At 40.2% G+C, this 5,483-nt stretch overlaps 1 protein-coding gene across 4 annotated transcripts in view; it reads left to right on the forward strand.

Annotated features, from left to right (window-relative positions):
- Positions 1 to 333: 333 nt before the first annotated feature.
- Positions 334 to 5,483, forward strand: part of pak5 (p21 protein (Cdc42/Rac)-activated kinase 5) — an 83,943-nt gene continuing 78,793 nt past the window's right edge. For all 4 annotated transcript variants that reach the window (XR_015945532.1, XR_015945534.1, NM_212962.3 and 1 more), the window contains 1 exon segment: positions 334 to 496. The gene's annotated coding sequence lies outside the window, so the exon portion shown is untranslated.

Below are 5,483 nucleotides of genomic sequence, written 5' to 3' on the forward strand. Positions count from 1 at the left end.
GACAAACAAATATGGAAGTCAATGAATACAGGTTTACAGCATTCTTCAAAGCATCTTCTTATGTGTGTTCTTTTATAAGAAGAGAAAGTAAAGGTAAACTGATTGATGATGTCAGAGTGTTAGTTTGTGTGTGAACTGATCCTTTAATATGAACTCAAGCAACAGAAGCTTCTCTTATGACTATTAATCAGACGTGACGTCCTCTCCGTCCAATGAACGCCCTGTGTATTGAATATTAAGCAGTCGTTAGTAAAGTCCGTCCAATCGCGGAGGCTCATCTCATGAATATTAATGCTCCGCCTTCGCCATAGTAACCGCAGTAGCTCGGCTGTCAGGTGCCGTGATTCCCAGCAGCCCGGATGTAGCGCGCAGTCTAGCATCATCGCTCCCGGAGAATAACATGGCTCTGACGGGCACATAACGGCCGAATCCCCGGTCTCTGCCCGCAGGAGCGCCGCGGCACCGGCAGGACATGTGAGGATCTCCGGCGCTGCAGGTCAGGATCCGCCGTTCCGTTCTGTCTCTCTCATAGCAACACACACACACACACACACACACACACACACACACACACACATGCGCGGGATTGGACGCGCAGAAGCCGAGCAGGGCCGCGACGCTTTGGTACCGACAGCCGGATTCACGACGCGAAACAGCGCTGCTGTCCACGGTGCTGAAGCGACACACCGCCGGTGCACGCGCAATAACAGAGAGAGAGTGTGTGTATGTATGTATGTATGTCTGTGTGTGTGTGTGTGTGTGTGTGTGTGTGAGAGAGAGTGTGTGCTTATGTGTCTGTCAGTGTGTGTGTGTGAGAGAGTGTGTGTGTGAGAGAGAGAGTGTGTGGGTGAGAGAGTGAAAGAGTAAGGGAGTCAGGGAGAGTCTGTGTGTTTGTTTGTGATAAAGAAAGAGAGAGTGAGAGAGATAGATAGAGAGTGTGTGTGTGTGTGTGTGTTGTATTCTTCAGGTTGTGTGGAGCAAATGTCCCCTCAAGTGTATCAAAGGCAGTGAATGTTGACCTTGTGGGGACACTAGTGTGGTCCATGAGGAACACGACTGATCATCACACAGAATGGAGGATCCTCAACATGTCAGAGTGCAGTGTGTACGCTACAAACATCATCAGTGTTCATCTAAAAGGAAAAACTGACTTGTGTGTGTGTGTGTGTACTGGTTTAGCTATACTTGTGAGGGCTGGTTGGTTCTCACTTATTTACTCCGTCACATAGTTAATGATCTAGATGGGCAGTAGTGTTGATGTTTGACTGCTCCTCACTCATTAAACGTGCTTCATGATCCTCCAGCAGATGTGTTCATCAGTCTCTGATCATGTGCAGCTCTTTCTGTGAGGGTTGGGTTAGGGTTAGGGCTAGGGGTAGGCCACAGACACTATCATTAACCTGAGAGGAAAACAATGGAAGTCTACGTAAAGTCCTCACTAAATAAGGTGAAACTGTGTGTGTGTGTGTGTGTGTGTGTGTGTGTGTGTGTTAAAGGTGTTGGTCATGTAGTCTCTGCTGCAGGTGTCTGCTTATTCTCTGCTTTTTTCACCAATTGTGTTCATTTCTCTGTTTTGGATCCAGTTGTCTGCTTGTTCTCATTGTAGTCAGTGTTCTCGTGGCCTAGTTAGTGTTCCTAATGTCTGTGTTTGATAGGGTTTGAACTGTATTCACTAGTTCAGACTTGATTGGGATCATTACAGGGCATCGGTAAGAATGCACATAACCAGGAGTCCAGTCAGAGGTATTTACTGGGTTAATTTAAATATGCATGTGTGTGTGTGTGTGGTTTCTACTAAACACAAAGATATAAACAATCAGTTTATAATGACACGATAAATGAACATCAAATTACAGAGGAAATATTAGAACATGATAAATGTTTACATAATTACTGTGTCCAGTAAAGCATGTGGCATCAGCTCACAGTCACTGCAGATTTCCCTGACATTGTTTAAATAGTAACTCTACAATGCAGCACAAACTCTAAACAACAATGCACACATGGCAGAGTCATGAACGCTTATGTTGCAAACAAACTTACTTTAAAAGTTGTGCACACTCATAAGTTCGGCTGTGATGCATCTGGCGACTCGAATACCTCTCACGAGTCTTCTCACGAGTCCTCCATGGCACTAAAGTGAAACTACGAGTTGCATCAGTCTCTGGGGGAGGGACTAAGGTATAGCTGTCAATCAATCCTAAACTACTATTAAATCCCTAAACATTTTCAACAGTCTAGTTAGAGTTCTCAAGAGCTGAGTCATGTTCTCAATGTCTACATCAATTTCCCAAAGTCTAGTTAGTGTTCTTAGGGTCTGGTTAGTGTTTTCATAGTCTAGTTAGTGTTCTCATGGTCTAGTTAGTGTTCTCATGGTCTAGTTAGTGTTCTCATGGTCTAGTTAGTGTTTTCATAGTCTAGTTAGTGTTATCATGGTCTAGTTAGTGTTCTCATGGTCTAGTTAGTGTTTTCATAGTCTAGTTAGTGTTCTCATGGTCTAGTTAGTGTTATCATGGTCTAGTTAGAGTTTTCATGGTCTAGTTAGTGTTCTCATGGTCTAGTTAGTGTTCTTATGGTCTAGTTAGTGTTCTCATGGTCTAGTTAGTGTTTTCATAGTCTAGTTAGTGTTATCATGGTCTAGTTAGTGTTCTCATGGTCTAGTTAGTGTTTTCATAGTCTAGTTAGTGTTCTCATGGTCTAGTTAGTGTTATCATGGTCTAGTTAGAGTTTTCATGGTCTAGTTAGTGTTCTCATGGTCTAGTTAGTGTTCTCATGGTCTAGTTAGTGTTCTCATGGTCTAGTTAGTGTTTTCATGGTCTAGTTAGTGTTCTCATAGTCTAGTTAGTGTTTTCATAGTCTAGTTAGTGTTATCATGGTCTAGTTAGAGTTTTCATGGTCTAGTTAGTGTTTTCATGGTCTAGTTAGTGTTCTCATAGTCTAGTTAGAGTTTTCATAGTCTAGTTAGTGTTCTCATGGTCTTGTTAGTGTTCTCATGGTCTAGTTAGTGTTCTCATGGTCTAGTTAGTGTTCTCATGGTCTTGTTAGTGTTCTCATGGTCTAATTAGTGTTATCATGGTCTAGTTAGTGTTCTCATAGTCTAGTTAGTGTTATCATGGTCTAGTTAGAGTTTTCATAGTCTAGTTAGTGTTCTCATTGTCTAGTTAGTGTTTTCATGGTCTAGTTAGTGTTATCATGGTCTAGTTAGTGTTCTCATGGTCTTGTTAGTGTTCTCATGGTCTAGTTAGTGTTATCATGGTCTAGTTAGTGTTCTCATAGTCTAGTTAGTGTTATCATGGTCTAGTTAGAGTTTTCATAGTCTAGTTAGTGTTATCATTGTCTAGTTAGTGTTATCATGGTTTAGTTAGTGTTCTCATGGTCTAGTTAGTGTTATCATGGTTTAGTTAGTGTTCTCATGGTCTATTTAGTGTTCTCATGGTCTAGTTAGTGTTTTCATAGTCTAGTTAGTGTTCTCAAGGTCTAGTTAGTGTTTTCATTGTCTAGTTAGAGTACTCAGAGTCTAGTTAGTGTTTTCATAGTCTAGTTAGTGTCCTCATGGTCTAGTTAGTGTTTTCATAGTCTAGTTAGTGTTATCATGGTCTAGTTAGTGTTCTCATTGTCTAGTTAGTGTTATCATGGTTTAGTTAGTGTTCTCATAGTCTAGTTAGTGTTATCATGGTCTAGTTAGAGTTCTCATGGTCTAGTTAGTGTTATCATGGTTTAGTTAGTGTTCTCATTGTCTAGTTAGTGTTCTCATGGTCTAGTTAGTGTTCTCATGGTCTAGTTAGTGTTCTCATGGTCTAGCTAGTGTTCTCATAGTGTAGTTAGTGTTATCATGGTCTAGTTAAAGTTTTCATGGTCTAGTTAGTGTTATCATGGTTTAGTTAGTGTTTTCATAGTCTAGTTAGTGTTCTCATGGTCTAGTTAGAGTTTTCATGGTCTAGTTAGTGTTATCATGGTTTAGTTAGTGTTCTCATAGTCTAGTTAGTGTTCTCATGGTCTAGTTAGGGTTCTCATGGTCTAGTTAGTGTTCTCATAGTCTAGTTAGTGTTCTCATAGTCTAGTTAGTGTTCTCATGGTCTAGTTAGAGTTCTCAAGGTCTAGTTAGTGTTCTCATGGTCTAGTTAGTGTTCTCATGGTCTAGTTAGTGTTCTCATAGTCTAGTTAGAGTAGTCAGAGTCTAGTTAGTGTTTTCATAGTCTAGTTAGTGTTCTCATGGTCTAGTGTTCTTATGGTCTAGTTAGAGTTTTCATAGTCTAGTTAGTGTTCTCAAGGTCTAGTTAGTGTTCTCAAGGTCTAGTTAGTGTTCTCATAGTCTAGTTAGTGTTCTCATAGTCTAGTTAGTGTTCTCATGGTCTAGTTAATGTTCTCATGGTCTAGTTAGTGTTTTCATAGTCTAGTTAGTGTTCTCATGGTCTAGTTAGTGTTCTCAATGTCTAGTTAGTGTTTTCATAGTCTAGTTAGTGTTCTCATGGTGTAGTTAGTGTTCTCATGGTCTAGTTAGTGTTCTCATGGTCTAGTTAGTGTATTCATTGTCTAGTTAGTGTTATCGAGGTCTAGTTAGTGTTCTCATGGTCTAGATAGTGTTCTCATGGTCTAGTTAGTGTTCTCATGGTCTAGATAGTGTTCTCATGGTCTAGATAGTGTTCTCATGGTCTAGATAGTGTTCTCATGGTCTAGTTAGTGTTCTCGTGGTCTAGTTAGTGTTCTCATGGTCTAGATAGTGTTCTCATGGTCTAGTTAGTGTTCTCGTGGTCTAGTTAGTGTTCTCATGGTCTAGATAGTGTTCTCATGGTCTAGTTAGTGTTCTCATGGTCTAGTTAGTGTTGTCATGGTCTAGTTAGTGTTTTCATAGTCTAGTTAGTGTTCTCAAGGTCTAGTTAGTGTTTTCATAGTCTAGTTAGTGTTCTCATGTTCTAGTTAGTGTTCTCAAGGTCTAGTTAGTGTTCTCATAGTCTAGTTAGTGTTCTCAAGGTCTAGTTAGTCTTTTCATAGTCTAGTTTGTGTTCTCATGGTCTAGTTAGTGTTATCAAGGTCTAGTTAATGTTTTCATAGTCTAGTTAGTGTTCTCATGGTCTAGTTAGTGTTCTCAATGTCTAGTTAGTGTTTTCATAGTCTAGTTAGTGTTCTCATGGTCTAGTTAGTGTATTCATTGTCTAGTTAGTGTTCTCGAGGTCTAGTTAGTGTTCTCATGGTCTAGATAGTGTTCTCATGGTCTAGATAGTGTTCTCATGGTCTAGATAGTGTTCTCATGGTCTAGATAGTGTTCTCATGGTCTAGTTAGTGTTCTCGTGGTCTAGTAAGTGTTCTCATGGTCTAGATAGTGTTCTCATGGTCTAGATAGTGTTCTCAGGGTCTGACTATCTCAAGGTAGTATTCTTAAAGTCTAGTTAGTGTTGTTAAGTTCTAGTTAGTGTTCTTATGGTCTAGATAGTGTTCTCATGGTGTAGTTAGTGTTCTCATGGTGTAGTTAGTGTTCTCATGGT

Source organism: Danio rerio, chromosome 20, assembly GCF_052040795.2.
Source record: "Danio rerio strain M-AB ecotype USA chromosome 20, GRCz13ab, whole genome shotgun sequence".
Lineage (NCBI taxonomy): Eukaryota > Metazoa > Chordata > Actinopteri > Cypriniformes > Danionidae > Danio > Danio rerio.